A 17,324-nucleotide genomic window follows, 5' to 3' on the forward strand; every position below is an offset into this window, starting at 1 on the left:
GTATGTCTCAGAGAATATTACTTCTCTGAACAGGCTTCTTATCCATATGAAGTAGAGCTCTTACCTAACTCTATTAATGTGTAATTTGGATCAATAAATGGGGAATCAGAAGTTCACCCCCGGTCTGGTACCCCTGTCCCTTATGGACAAAGGCAGCCTGTAAATGCTTGACTTCATGCCCAAGCCTACACATTCCTCATACAATAGCCCTGGAGTATCAAAACTTGTCAGATGTATTTGAGAAGCATGGATATACTTAAAAAGACCCATGGGTTCATTAGCCTAGTAATCACCTATGAACCTATAATAGGGTTAGTTGCTGTTCTCTTGTGCTGTCATGAAATCCTTGGAGCCCTACAGTCCACTTTGTGAGAATTCTTGAAACTTTCTCAACAGTGTGACTATATTTCAGAAAAGAGAATATGATTCTATAATTGTGCATACCAATGCTCTTTAGGGATTTTGTAAAGGCTTGTGGTATGAGTCTAAATCTGACAGTGAAGCTGGTTGGCAATTATGTATGCTTTGTTGACCGTGCTGGTCATGTCAAAGTCAAAGTCAGAGTAAGCTTTATTGTCATTTAGCCTATACAAGTAAAGTCTAAATGAAATTGCATGCATCAGGCTCGAACTGAGAAGACATATGCATACATACAATAACACATACAATGGACATATATTCATCATTTCACATTAGACAGGTTATTCTACTACATATTACCATGGTTTACCTTATCTATAATTTTCAGCAGCTGAATGATTTCTTATTGCAGAAGTTCCTATTGCACTGTGTGATTCTCAAATGAATAAGAGGATCTAGTTAGTACAATATTGCACATTCATTGCCATTTATATATTGTTTACATTTAGAATCTGAACTGTCTCTCATTTATTTGGACCAAGAGTTGGCTGTCCCATATCTTGTCAGTGCCATAGTTCAAAAGTCTCACCACCTGAGGGAAGATGTTTCTGAACCTGGATGTTTTACAGCATACGCTATGGTATCTTCTGCCAGACAAAAAGCATGTGAACAGTTCATAAGCAGTATTTTTGTAGGGTTCCTATTATTTAAGCAAATGCTTAAAGTTGCGAATGCTGTTTCGTCGAACGTGTTTATGCGAAATGGCAACATTGATTTTTTTTCCCTAGGGGGAAAAAAATCACTGGGCCATTTTCAGGACTTTGCCATTTCTTCCAATGTGGTCTGATCACGGAGTTGGTATATTTAAGTAGGGGGGTGGGGGGGCAAGCCCCCCACTTTATTTTATGTTTTTGGGGGGGGTTGTTTGTTTTTTTAACGGATCAGCGATTTTTTTTCCCTGTGAAAAAATTGCTGATCCGTGTGTTCAACATTTTAACTTTTCAGACTGTTTGGGTCGATTATATAGCATTCACAACTTCAAGCATTCGCTAATATAATATAGACCCTTTTTGTAGCTCTGTTGTGACATTCTGCTGTGTATAACTCCTGTAATGTGGAAGTTTGGAGCCTGTTATCTTCTCTGCCACTTTCACTATCCTTTGTAGGGATTTTTGGTATGAAACTGAGCAGCTCTCATACCACACTAAAAAGTTGCACTTTAGGATAATTTCTATGGTACCCCTATATAAGGTGGAGAGGATAGCAGTGGTATACTCTCCACCTTCTATAGGGGTACCATAGAAACTGACCAGCTCCCATACCACACTGAAGAGTTGCACTTTAGGATAATTTGTATGGTGCCCCTATAGAAGGTGGAGAGGATAGCAGTGGTATATGTGCTTTCCTCAATTTCCTCAGGAATAGCTTCTTTTTTTTCCCCAAACATCTTTATTAAATTTTCACATACAACAAAGGCAATCTTACATTAACAGCTTCTTAATGTGTGGATATGTGCATATCCACTGGAAGATAATCGTGTGAAGGGATCAAAGTAATGTGTCTACTGTGTTACTTTGTACTTGACGACCCCCAGTAGTATATAAAGTTGGTTAATTGCTTACAACAAATTTCAGAATGAGGCATTTTTATCACATTAAAGATAAGACCGCATTGAATAAAGACAAGACCACGTTGAATGCACCACTCCACAACACTTTCCAGGGAGGCAGTTCCAACAGTAATAAGGACAGTGATACCCACTCCACAGTATTCCCCTGGGGAGAGCACTGTCATACTGAGAGACAGTAAAAGCAGTTCTTCTGAGTAAGGTTCAACACTCCTGGGAATTGCAATGTCATCACAGCATCATACAAAGAACAGGGACAGCTGCTCTATAGTTTGGCTAAAAAACATCATTGAAGACCCACGTTTCTCCTGAGTATTCCTGGAAACTTCTCAAAATGTCCAAAACAACAAACTAAAAATCTTACGGGAAACTCTGCCAGAGAATACACAACCAAGAACAATGAACTGTTTACTAAAACAAATAATGAGCATTTTCATCTAAAAGCATTCAGACTTCTTGAGATCTAAAGTCTGTATGCTTTTAGATGAAAGCATTCATTGTTTGTTTTAATAAACAGTTCATTGTACTTGGTAGTGTATTCTCTGGCAGAGTTTCCAGTAAGTATTTTTAGTTTTTAACTTCTCAAAATGTATATATTGGTTTATGAGTAGCTTTTAGAAAAGGTTACAGATATTTTATAATTGCCAAATTAAATGCTCTTTAAGGGGGAACAGTAAAGGCCTATCATATGGTATGTTGTTTTGAATGTACCAGTTCACTGTACTGATAGCTGTGTTTTCTTCAGAAGTATCAGAACTGTGCAATCCTTAGCATATTTCTTGATACACACAGCACTGATCTCAATGGACTTTTTTTCAGACTCAGCCCAGGAGCAGTGTCTGGTTAAATGACTTGCTTAGAGTCACATAGTTAAGCAATTGAGGCTGAGGGAATCAAACCTTGCACCACTGAAAAGAGCTCATTAACAGCTTCTTAATCCTCTAAGCCAACTGCCAAAGAAATATATAAATAATACACACTACACTAGTAAGTGATGATGGTGACAGCAGCAATCCTACTATTTTTACCTGTTTTGTATGATTCTGTACTCACCTGGAAACTATACTCATTCTGCAATCTCTTAAACTCACATTCATTAATTTCTGTTATGGGGTTCACTATCATGTTCTTCACAGAGACTCAAATGAGCTGCATGGACATAAAAATACTTCATCAATTCCTCTCAGAAAAGTTTGTGAGGGTCAGCAGATAACACATAATGTTTACAGTACCATTATGTGTTAGGCCATGGTCACTGGGGGTTTCATTGTCTGACTATATAAGTACTATACGAGCATTTATATAGCTGCATGGAATCAGGAATACCCAACAGAACAAAATCATCCTCCTCAAGGAAGAGTAAACCTGTCTGGTGGACATCTGCAATAAATAAACTCTATAATAAAAGGAAAAAATTGCTGTCCAGGACCAAGAAGGAGCAGATGCCTAATTGGAAACAATTTCTCCCTAGCCTGAACAAGCAAATAAGAGCATTAGTGAAATCCTCTAAAGCAAACTTCAAGTCCAAACTGGCCACATCTACTATTATAATGACAATTATAAGCCCTTCTTCACATATGTTTGCAGTTTCAAAGGAAGCAATCCGATCTGCTCAGAATTGGTGATCAAGGACATTATATACACAAACGCTGTAGATATAGCCAACCTGCTGGCAGACAGGTTCAGTGAAAACTTCACCCCTCTGTCCCCCCATCAGTAAATCAGAACATCCCCAGCACCTGTCTCCTCCCCTTATCTCTAGGGAGGAAGTCATCACTGCCCTCTCAAAGGAAAAAAATACAGCCCCCATGGGACCCAATAACAACATCCCAGGCTGCATCTTACATGAACTCAGGCAGGAACTTGCACCACCATTAGGCACCATATTCAACCAAAGCCAGAGTACTGGCTTTGTCCCAGCAAAGTGGAGGACATCCGCTATCCTCCCTTTGCACACAGGTGGAGTGTCCACTGATCAAGAAAATTACAGACCCATCCAATCAAGGAAATTATAGACCCATCAGCATAACTAGCCTGATCTGTAAGGTCATGGAATGGATTATCACAGACCTCATTAACAAGGACATTGGCAACCTCCAAACACTCAATCCAACACAGTCTTGTTTCGTCAAGGGGAGGTCATGCCTGTTAAACTTGGTCAACTTCTTTGAAACAGTCACCAAAGCCATGGACGAGGGGAAGATGGTGCACACTGCCTACCTTGACCTGGTTAAAGCTTTGATACTATTCCCCATTTGGCTATAATAAATAAACATTCTCAACTAGGCATCAATCCATATGTTACTAGATGGGTAGCAAACTGGCTCACTGACAGAACCCACGTAGTCAAACTAGGGGAAGCCACCTCAAGCAGTAGACCTGTAACAAGCAGCATACCCCAGGGATCGGTCTTGGGGACTCTGTTGTTTGGGATATACTTTTCTGAGGTGCAGGCCAAAACCACTGGGCTATGGCTGACCAAATTTGCAGATGGCTGCCTGCAAGCTGGGCACTGTCATCAATTCCCTAGTGATGTGTACAACCTCCAAGAGGGTCTCACTCAAACAAATGACTGGTGCCAGAAACATGGCCTCAAACCGAATGCCAAGAAATGTATTGTCATCCCCTTTGGGGAGAGTAATGTTCCCACAAATTATCACAATGATAACAAGGTCCTAAGCATGCAATCACTCGTGAGGGACTTGGGCACCCAGATTGATAGCAACCTGACTGTTGACCACCATATTGCCTCTGTTGTACAGAAGGCTTTCTACATGGCTCACCTCATTAGGAAGGCTATCTCATCCAAGGACAAGGAGGTTATAACATCCCTGTATTTTTCCCTTATAAGATCCATTATTGAGTACAATGCCCCTTTTGGCATGTACCTCACAAAGCACATGCAGCAGCTGTACAAACCATAGAGGTTCCTCACCATGAGAATCCAGGGTCTCAAATGTCCACCATACACAGATAGGCTAAAGGCCCTGTCCTTCTACTCAGTTTCATACAGACTCCTTGGAGGGGACTTCTGTCTGGCATAAAAGCAATCTCATACCCTGCCTTGATAGGACGGCTGCATATTTGCAAGTTAAGCTCCACTCGAGTAACCTGCACGAGCAACCTCAACCTGGTCTGTGACATCAATAGGACTTGTTGGTGGGCAGATATTTGTCCCAGAGACTCCACCTTCTGTGGAACAGACTCCCTGTCCATTTCGAGTAGAGTGCCTCATTACTCCTTTTTAAGTGCAACCTGAGTAACTGGATGAGGAACAGAAAATACACCGTTGGGATTCCACCTGTGTACCTGCTGGACAGTGGCATTGGGCGCTGACTTATCGGAACATGGGCTGAATTCTTGGCTAGGCTTGTAAGGACCTCAGGGCCAATAACCTAGTATCTTCCTATGATCCTATGATCCTATGTATAACCCCTGTGATGATTGTCTTCACTACGTTTCATGATATTGTTGAAAAGCTGCTCAGACATACCCAATATCTCATATAGAATAATCTCAGTTGTTGAGTAGGATGATAAGAATGATCACTCGGATATTAGGGATATTGCCACTTTTAACAAAGTTACCTTTTTCCTGAATTTGAAGTATAATAATCATGGAGATCCATGCCTACAAAGAAGATAAAGCATTGTGCAAGTTTGTGTCTGAAAAAAAACTGCACACTAATTAGCATCAATTCTTAGAATATAGAAGCTCTCCAGAATATGCAAGGGAACACAGGAACAAATACAAGATGCACACCATACTTGTTATGCAATAATATATTTGTGTCAGTTTAGTACTAAGTAGCTAGAGTTATAAATGTGTAAGAAGACAAGAGAGGTAGCTTGAAGAGATGGCTCATGAGCTGCTGTTCTTAAATTAAGTGACAAACAAGACGTTCCACTTCAAATTTAATAAACCAGCACTGCTTTTGCTCATCTATGAAGAAATAGTATTGCAGAGGTCAGGCAGACACTGAAAAAAAAAGGAAACCACACTAACCAGTAATCTGAAAAATTTAATATAGATATACTCTTGAAAGGCTTTCAGCCAAGGCACTAGGGTGAGTTTATCTGTACTAATTTTTTCGGGTTTTACTGGCCAGTGTGGTTTCTTTTTATTTTCTTCAGTTTGTGGTTATTTAAGACATTAAAGAAAAAAGCCTCACCTCCACATTTGTTCTTTTACTTCAGTACTTCAAGCTTTGAAATGCTTATACAAAATGAATTGTATTGCTTAAGCAACACCAACAAAGGATGTGATGTACAGAGAGGCATGGCATCTGTAAAAAATCTTGGTGGTTTAATTCACTGACTTGCACAGAAACCACAATACCGAAAGATGCTCAGAAATGATTCAGGAATAGTTGCTCCATTCTTTCTCTGAGGTTGTCTATGGGACACCGGGAGAGACATTCCAGACGGGTTAAACAATGTTGCCTGTTAAAAACTCAAAAGAGCTAGGAAAGAAGCTTGCAGGGCTAAAAAGCCCTTACATATAAAGAGATTGCAAAGACCTAAACCTTTTACTTCATCTCAAAAAAGGTAAACAGGGACATAGGTTTGTTAGGTTTAGTGGAAAATATGAGATATGAGTACAGTGAAAACTGCTGGACAAAAGCACTGCATCTCAAAATCTACTTGCTTATTACATAGAATAAAGGGGATAAGGAGATATGGTTTCTTGATTTGAAACAAAAAAGAACAACTGTGTTATGCATCTTAGGAGATATGTCAAGTAATGAAGTAGTACTACCAGGACCTTTGTCAGTCTATCTGGGGATTTATAGTGGAAACAGCTCATAGGATACGCTGTCCTCCCTAGGAGTTTAATGTAGACTGCAAAGGTTAAACAATCCCTTTCTTTTTCCATGTGGCTGTTACATGGGTTTTTGTCTGGTAAGATTCCTAGCCAATATGAGCTAGAATCAGAGTTCTACAAAAATTAGTGAAAGTAATTTAGTGCACACATTCTTAGAACTTTTTCTCAGAGTGGGGCATCAAAATGAGTTTGAGTAAATGTTCATATACAAGCAATTCAAGGTTTTTTTTGGAAGCTGTTAATTGCATTTACATGACAGAAAATAGATGCATCTTAATATATGTAATATCTGAATCATATTAGCCAAAGTTTTTGATTTAAATGAATGTTAGAACTTATTTTTCTCTCCTCTTGATTTCTAACATCAAGATTATTTGAATGCTATTTGAATATAAGTGTTTTATATTACATGGATGTATATAGTAGTATGAACAGTTTTTTAAAAAAAAAAAGGTTTATTTTAGTTTATATGATGCTGTTTTACCAAATGTGTAGTCTTGTCTTGCTAGATAATTGAATTGAAAACTGTTAACCTCAGTTAAATATAACTAGTATTAAATTGATAAGGTGGTAGCTGAGGTACTGCTGCTTAGGGTAGGGGGTTAACTTGAGTGCTAAATACTACTCTAAGTTGGAGTTTATAACTCCAGGCTGGATGCAAGGTTTAATCCTTACATTATTTTCACTTGTTCATTGTTATTTGTATATAGTTCTGACATCCACAATATATTTTGTACATTCATTGTCACTACAAACAAAATTGAATCCTATACGAAATCCCATAAGAGATTCAATAAATACAGCTATATTTAAAGGTACACCTAAAGGAGGAGATGTAACATTACTTATCTTGTTATTTGTTATTTTGATCATAAGATTCTTAAGTTTTAAAAATGCCAAATGACATCTTTAAAAGGAATTTCTTTAAACATTAATGGATTGAATAATCCATGTAAAAGGGCAAGCCTAATAAGATACATTAATTTACATAAGGCCAACTTAGTCTTCCTGCAAGAAACCCATCTCTTGAAAAAGATATTGATAAACCAGCCACAAACAAATATACAGTATTGGTTAGTTCAGAGCACACTCAGAAAAAAGAGGAGTGGCTATTTTATGGAATAAAAGTATGCCCATTCCTAAAACCATTAAGTCTTATCAGGATGACAAAGGAATGTTTTGTATGGTTACAATACAAATTAATGGGAATACTTACACTTTAATTAATGTATATTGGATACCTGGAATTGGTATTAATACAGTGAAACATCATCTTGATAAGATCATATCATTCTCTATAGGAGATATTATTTTAGCTGGTGACTTTAATTGTATACTACATGAAAGTGATACTACCACTATAGGGAAAAGAAGAATTACATCTAATGCAAAACATTTAAATGATTTTGCTAATTCTTATCATTTGAATGATATTAATAATCAGATAGATTCAAAATCATTACCATACACCTTTTTTTTCTAACAGATACAAAACTTATTCAAAAATAGATAGGGTCTTTATTTCTAACCAGATGGTAACAGATTTAATTAATTCCAAAATCATTTCATGTCCTATATCTGATCATAATTCAATTGTTTTTGAATTCATGCTAAAAATACTCATAATGTTCAGATCAAAAGGATACCAGCATACTTAACTCAACTAAAATACTATAAAGAATATATACTTTCAGAAGTAAAACATTTTTTAGACATAAATAATACTCCTGAAGTCTCCATTGTTTATGTTTGGGATGCCTTAAAATCATATCTATATGGACAAAGTATCAGATGGTATAATAATAAAAGAAAATCTTGGGATAAGGAATTGTTAGATATTCAAAGTAAATTAGACTCTTATAAACATAATAATAAAGAAAATATTATGGACAAGAAAGTTATTGAAGAAATAAACAAACTAAATGAGAAATACAAAGACATTTTAACTCATAAAGTTAAAATAACTTTAGAGAAATACAAGTTTTTGCCTTATTCAATAAGCCCCAAATACTTACATAGACTTAAAAATAAAACAAAAAGGTTGAATAAACAAAACCATATCAAAGAAATCTTTTCTCTAAGGAAAAAGAATGTTTCTAGTATACCAGAAATACTAGATGAATTTAGAAATCACTTTCACAAAATTAACCATAATAACATTAACATGGAACCTAAAGATAAAATAAAGGAGTTTATAACCACAAACATGAATAAAAAGCTTAATAAACAACAGATTAAACTATTGGACAAGAGTATTTCACATACAGAAGTTATTACACAAATAAGTAAGCTTAAATCAAACAAAGCACCGGGTAATGATGGTATTATACCAGAGATATATAAAATAATTTCTAAAAGTACATATTCATTAATACATAAGGTTTTTATTTTGGCCCAAACTGAGTTAATAACCCCCCCATCTTGGCAATATACATGTATTTCGCCAATTTTAAAACCTAATAAAGATCCAACTAGATGTTCTTCATATCGGCCCATCTCATTACTTAATGTTGATTATAAAATGTTTATGAGTATTTTTGCTGATAGATTGAAGACAATCATTCCCGGCATTATAGATATAGATCAGACAGGCTTCATTGTAAATAGAAATACTTTTGATAATATAAGAAGAACTTTAACATTAATAGATTTTGCAAATAGGAAAAAGAAAGATTTAACACTTATTAGTCTTGATATAAGTTCAGCATTTGATTCAGTAAGTTGGGACTATCTGTTTACCTTAATGAAGTGCACAAACTTCTCAGATGCATCTGTAAATCTAATTGAGCATTTATACAATGGAATGTTGGCTTATATTAAGGTAGGAACATATGTTTCACAAAAAATACCCATTCTTAAAGGTACAAAACAAGGATGTCCACTTTCTCCACTATTATTCACTTTAGTAATGGAGCCTTGGGCTAATTTGATCAGAAACAGGACTGACATATAGGGTTTTGAAATAGATGAAAATACAACATCCAAAATTCAACTTTTTGCAGATGATGTTCTAATTACATCAGCAGGATCTAATTCTTCTATGCAGTCTCTATTTGATAACATGATGAATTTTAAAAGTATTTCTGGTTTAATATTCAATGAAGAAAAAACTAAAATACTACCTATATATACACGAAAAATATTCTCATTAGTGATTTTACTAAATATGTACCCAATTCAGGTCAGATAACTTATTTAGGTATAATACTATCTAAAGATATTAAATCTATTATATATAATAATTATAATACCTGTTTTCTTAATATACAAAATCTTTTAATACATGGAATAATATGTTTTTACTATGGAGGAGAGACTTACAATTATTAAAATGATAATATTCCCCAAGATTTTATACTTAATACAATCAATAATACTTCCACCTACAAAAATAATTATCAAGAAACTGAATACACTAATGTTAAATTTCCTATGGGCACCTAATAGACCTAGGATTGCATTAAAGAAAGATACTAATAGCTGGTCTCAAGGGGTATTTCTTTTCCAGACTTTAATTTATATACTATCTCTTCTATTGTAAAAGTTATTACTTTATTAATAGATCAGTCATATGTCACAAAATGGAAAGATTATTGGGAGCTAATTAGTATGCACTTCATGAAAATCTCCTTAACACATAAAAATATGATTGTAAATAACTCCATGTTATGGTTACTAAAGGAATTTTGTACTTCACCTATTACACCTAAACATATGATTTGTTACCCATTAAATATTATTATTAGTTATCGTAACTTTATATTCATGCACCCTAAGTATAGGGAATGGAATTTTATTGTATTCCCTATAATGTATACTCAGGGTATGCTTTTGTCATCTACTTCTGAAGGAACCCATTTAGCTATAGATAATGATCTAAAGTACTGGTATCAGTTGATATCTGATAATAAAGTTAAAAATCTAGATTTCTTAAAACAAGAATTTGATCTAAGAGAAACTTGCTGGTTAGAGGTTCAGACCTTTAGACAACATCTCATTAATAAAATAGATCTAATGTCTATAACAGTTAAAGAATCTATTCCAACACTGATTGATTACTTGATATTAAATTTACAACATAAAGTTTCTGATAAAGGTAAACTTTCATACATACATAAAATTGTCAGACAAGAAACTTTTTACAGTGTAGATTCATACTGGAATTATTTCACTTCTATTAATGGGGACCCACCAAATCAACAAGATAAAAATTATATTGGAATCTGCTTATAGAACTATGTCTTCCATTGTCTGGAGACTTTATACATGGAAATTTTTACATAGATCTTTTTATACACCTTTGATGATGAATAAAATAAATAATAAAGATAATTTATGTAAGAGATGTAATGTAGAAATTAATGCTGACTGGGCTCCTATATTTTATGACTGTATAAAATTGAAAGAATACTGGAAGTCAATTAATGAATTTTTGCAGGCTCTTTTTACAGATAATTTCATTATTTCTAAATCTCTTATATTATTCAACACACCTGTACCTCAAAGTGTTAAAAAGGTTAAGCTTCCCTTGTTATGGTCTATTCTAGCAGTGGCTAGGAAAATAATAACTAGAAATTGGATTTCAGATACACCTCCTTCGTTCAATGAATTTAAAAATGTTATGAATATAGTGTGCCATATGGAAATAAACACAATTAGGACAAGAACAAATAGAAAAACATCTTATTATATTGTATGGGATAATTTACAAAATTTGTTAAAAAATTTTAATTTCAATAGCATGGTATTTTAGTTTAATTAATTGATCTGATTGTAGTGGATGTCTTTGTAAATACTTTAGTTGTTTTGTTGAATATTATAATAATACCTATTTTTAATTACTTGTATAAAATTGTTATGATATTTCTCTTATATGTTAAAACAATAAACCTGTTTTGAAAAAAAAAAAGAGTGGGGGATCAAGGCATACTACTTTACTCGGCCAGCCTGGTTGTGATTGTTCTATTCCATAAAGACTGAAAATATCCTACTGATCCCATTTACTACAGGGCCCACCTGTCTACTACATTAAGGCTGGATGGAACTTCTGAATATGGAATATCGACTTAGCTAGTAATGATCTGCAGACTGATTGCCTAGTACTTGTGTATGACTATGAACCTATGACCCACTTTTAAATAATATATCTCAAGATTCTAGAGAGGCATTTGGAAGGGTTACTCCCACAATGGATATAAGCTGCAAAACAATGGTTTGTTAAAGAAATGCTCACAAAATTGATCAGAGTGAATTAAATATTTTTCATACTGTAAGCTAATATAGCTAACTCTTAGTAACCAAAACTAATGAATAATGTCTACCAAATGCTGATCACACATTTTATTTATTTATTTATTTTATTTTACATTTGTTTACTTGGGATGTCCAACAGGGCCAGTGGCCCTTTCTCAGCGGAGGCCCGGGAAGAAAAGCTCTATTACAAAAACAAATTACAAGCTATACAAGAAATTGATAACAATCAAGAATACATAGCTTTGGTAAATATAGGTAGCACTGCAGATAGTTTAAACATAAACAATAAAAATTGAAAGAGTAATATAAAGTGGGGGAAAAAAAGAAAGCTAACAAATAAACTAGCATGAAATAGCTTGTGCCATCATAAAGAAATGATTGATCAGTAGATCAATGTCATGGGCTTGGTGGTAAATATTTATGAGATACATGCATGGTATATGAACAAGAGTATGGCTGATTGTTGCTATGCTAGTGTTACTTGTACTAAACAGTGATAGCTAAGGCAATACTGATGTGAAGTACATGAAGGAGGGAATACGATGACACTGTAGGAAGCTTGAGATAGGTAGATAAAGACAGGAGCAGTAGCGAGCTTGAGATAGGTAGAGAGAAATTGGAATTCCGTGAGAGAAGGGATGGTCTGAATGTTAAAAGTTAGTAAGGGAAGAGACATTTTGGTTGTAAGAACAAGGAAGGACAGAAAGACCAGCCTGGATTAGTGCAGGAGCAAAGCCAGCTTTTGGTTAGGTGTTCCTTATGCAGTAGTTAAATTTTGATGTGTGTCTAGAATTTAGTATTGTCTGAGGGATTGAATTCCAGGACTTAGATATTTGGTGGGAGAATAGAGAGTTACTGTAACAAGTATTAGATTTATTTACTTTGAGTAGTAGTTTGTTGGAGGATCTTGGTGGCCTGCTGTTTGAATAGGGCTGCACTAAACTCACGAGTGCTGTACAGTTGTCTGGATGGTGGAAGATGGAATGAATAAAGTTAGTTGGTTGAGAGATAGGAGATTGGGTAGTTCAATCCAATTTAGTTTATGAAGTGCTGTGCAGTGATGTGATCTGTAAGGGAGGTTAGCAGCGAATCTTGCGATTTTGTTATAGCAGGACTCCAGTTTGTTTATATCTGATTTTCTGAGATCAGTGAATATTGATGAGACATACAAAAGGGAAGAGAGTAGATGAGTCCTAGCTGTGGAATGTCTGGTGGCCTCGGTTAGATATGGCTTGACTCTGTATAGTGAGCCTAGCTTAATGTGGACCTTTTTGATAGCTAGAGAGAGGTGTTTTTCAAATTTTAGGCTGTTGTCAATTGTGACTCCAAAGAATTTTGTGTGCTGGACAGTTTCAATTTTACTTTTATTGGCTGAGTAGATGGTGAATGGGGAGAGTTATCAAAAGCTTTGCTATTAGTGAAGAGCATAAGCTTTGCTTTATTTGGATTGAGCATGCATTGAGAGCCTGAGAGGTATTTTTCAGTGTCTTGGAAAAGCATTGATTTGTAGGAATTCCATTAGGAAGGGAGCTGAACATGTGAGGGAGGAGTCATCTGCATATTGAATGATGGTTGCATGCTGGGTGGTTGTGCTGAGCATGTTGGTGAATATTGTGAAGAGAAATGGATCAATAATTGAGCCTTGGGGTACTCCTAGTGAGACTGATAATAGGGTGGAAAGTTCATTTTGCCACTTAACTGCCTGTTAGTGGTCAGTTAAGTACCTGATAAACCAGAAGATGGCCGGCTGGGTTAGGTTTAAGGAATTGAGCTCATTTAGTAGTTTTTGGTAGGATACTGTATCAAAAGCCTTAGACATATCAAGAAAGCTAGACGAGACGAGCTGGTTGTCATTTCTAAGCTGGTTTATTGAGTTTGTAAAACTAACAAGGGTAGTGATTGTACTGTGTTTAGGTCTGAAGCCATGTTGAGATGCAGATAGGAGATTACTGCTTAGTAGATAGTCGAGGAGTTGTCTGTGCATGCATTTTTCAAGAATCTTGGCTATGGGAGGGAGGACGTCAATTGTCCTGTAGTTTGAGAACTCAGTAGAGGAGTTGCCTTGGTGAAGAGGGATGATATAAGAGACTCTCCAGAGTTTGGGGATGTACTGCTCAGCAATGGAATGGTTTATTAAGAGAGATATAGGGTAGGAGATGTATATTTTCCTAGCTTTAAAAATTCATTGTGGAGTTGGTCAGCTGTGAGGGAGGAGAGCTTAAGTTTGGAAAGATATTTTTTATGTTATTAGTTTGAATTGGTTTGACTGAAAAGGAATTGAGGGTTCTTTCTAATTCATTAGGAATAGATTAGGGGGGGTCTTGCTGTTGTTTTTTTACTAGAGAGAGTATAGAGTTGATAAAGTGTGAATTAAATTGTGAGGCAATGCTATCTGTGGAATTTGTTGTGGTTGGAGCTGGGGTTGTGGTATGTCCAGGCTTTAGTAGTTGTTTGATGGCACCCCAAAATTTCAGGGGATTGGTTTGGTGTTTTTGTTGCATTGTTGTATAGTTTAGCTTTTTGTCATGCCTGATTTGTTTTTGGCACCCATCCACCACCCTCAAGTCAATTTATAGTGCAATCACTCTATAACCAGAACAAAAGCAATTAACAAAAAGATACAAGAAGAACAGGTTTACTGTCATTTCCTGAGACTAAATACTTGGCATATGCAGTATACTCTATTGGTCCAGCAAAATGAAACAGTGACTAACTTAGTAAGGGGTATTACTATTTCACAGAGCAGGCATGTATTTAAGTGATTAAAATTAATATGCAGTAAGGTTCTTCACAATAACTATGCTTACATGACACAATGACAAAATCCTCAGTAAACTTCCATGTAGATGTAATGACCACAGGTTATGAAACAATGGCAAAGATTCAGTATCCTTGTGTGTAGCTGTAGTGACCACAGACTATAAAACAATGACAAAGTCTCAGTAAACTTGCATGTAGATGTAGTAACCACAGGTTATGAAACAATGGTAAAGATTCAGTAAACTTGTATGCAGTTGTAGTGGCCACAGGCTATGAAACAATGACAAAAGTCTCAGTAAACGTCCATGTAGATGTAGTGACCACAGGTTATGAAACAATGACAAAGTCTAAGTAAACTTGTATGTGGATGTATTGGCCACAGAATGTGAAACAATGACAAAGTCTCAGTAAACATACATGTAGATGTAGTGACCGCAGGTTATGAAACAATGACAAAGTCTCAGTATACTTGTATGCAGATGTAGTGATCACAGGCTCTGCTCTATGAAGGAAGATAGTGATTGAGTATAGGAAGAAACAACACTGAGACAACATATTAATGAAGTTGCTGAATAAGGATTCCCATATAAATAACTTGTTAAATTGCAGTCACCATTTTAATAATTAATGGATCCAGAAGATGTATATTAATAAAATCCCATTTTGTCTGTAAACATAAGGTTATTTCTGCTGTAATTAATGTACTAGGAAAACTCATTTAAGTTATAACCATCAGATTAGGCTTTAGCTGAATGTCACAAGTGTTGTATGAGTGAGACCACTCTAGCCAAAGCTAGATTTTTTGGCTTCCAGGGAGCCTTTGACTCTCTGGAATGGACTTATTTTGGCGATTTCCTGAAAGAGTGGGAATTAAAGGCAATTACATAAACAAGTGTGAGTTACTTTACTCTACCAATTAGACCAGGCAGCATGTAATGAACACATTTTAAGCCCATTTTGCCTTGTGCATGGTATATGTTAAAGATAACACGCAGGCCACTCTGTACCTTTCTTTTCTGAACTCCAGAACCATATACAACAGTTCTAAAAATATCTATGTTTTTCAAGTCATTCCTGCCTTAAACATATTTTTCTCTTGTATTTGCTTGGATTTTAACTATCATAAATGCAGAGTTTTTATTTATAATTTGTATGTCCAACAATTCACCTCCCACCCATTTTACACAGAAAAATAGCGTTAAGTTTAATCTTAAGAAATTAGAGATTTATTTTTCACTTTAAGCACTACTTGTGATAATTAGAAAGACTGTCACATCACCTCCACCAGAAATGGCTACTCAGAGGATATATTTAGTAATTATATTAGTGAGAGATAGTGATAAACACTCATGCCAAATTTTAAAACCCTACTAGAATAAAATATGAAGCAGAGAGCTAACCAGAAAACTCATTGTGTTTTATTACTAGTTAACAGAATTGCAGTTAAGGTTCTGATCCTTGCAAAGTTCATTTTTCTCTGTAGACATTGTCCTCAAATGGGGTAAAGCTCATAAGAGTAGGAGTCACTAATGGTTAAAATGGATTTCATGAAGTACCCTAATAAAAAAAGAAGCAGAAATTATAAGGTATAGTCCAAATATCTGAACTAACTGCAAGTCAAATGCTAACTAACTCATAATAGTGATCACTAAAACTAAACAGCAGAGTGCTTCCATCATAAGAAAGCTTGCATCACCATGTTAATTAAGAATTTATCATACACTTGTAATAGGTTCCTAATTATAACAAAACATTGGATTATGGTATGTTAAGACTTGACTTAAGCTCCTGCTTTACCAGTCTAGACCCTATGTTTTTAATCCATGCTCACCAGTCATCCCAGTTAAACTTATGACAAGTGTTCTAATGGAATACAATGTAAGTATAAAGCACTATTCCCAAACTGTATAAATAAAATATGGTATTCTGCATACCTACTACTTCTTATATCAGTAGAATGTTAAACATTCTACTGATATAAGAAAGAAAAAGGGTTCCATTCCCCAATGGGCTCAGATGCCTTCCTTATTATAAAGCACTGACCATAATCTAAACTGCAGAATATTAATTGAAGTTCAGTCCCAAAAGTAATGGATTAAAGATGTGTTCAAACTGTACAATGTTCATGCATATAAGACTGTAAACACCTTGTTTCAAACTGCATACATGACTCCAGTAGCTTGTAAACACCCTGTAAAGTAGCTTTTCACAGAGATAGGGGAAGTGCCTAATTTTAAGACAGATATTTTAAAAATCTTGTACTTTCTCCTGGGATGCATAGAGATTAAGGAATTTACAAAATAACTGAAATCTATGCTCAGTTTACTCCTATAGGAGAGGAAGAGACTTTCTATACACACACATATATATATATATATATATATATATATATATATATATATATATATATATATATATGAGGCTTTGTATATCTGTTAGTTTCTATAGCATCCTAACCTTAATTTCATATTTCTCAAAAAGGAGAAAATGTCATTGTCAA

This window comes from Protopterus annectens, chromosome 3.part1 (assembly GCF_019279795.1).
Source record: "Protopterus annectens isolate FY-2018-M chromosome 3.part1, PAN1.0, whole genome shotgun sequence".
In the NCBI taxonomy this organism is placed as follows: domain Eukaryota; kingdom Metazoa; phylum Chordata; order Ceratodontiformes; family Protopteridae; genus Protopterus; species Protopterus annectens.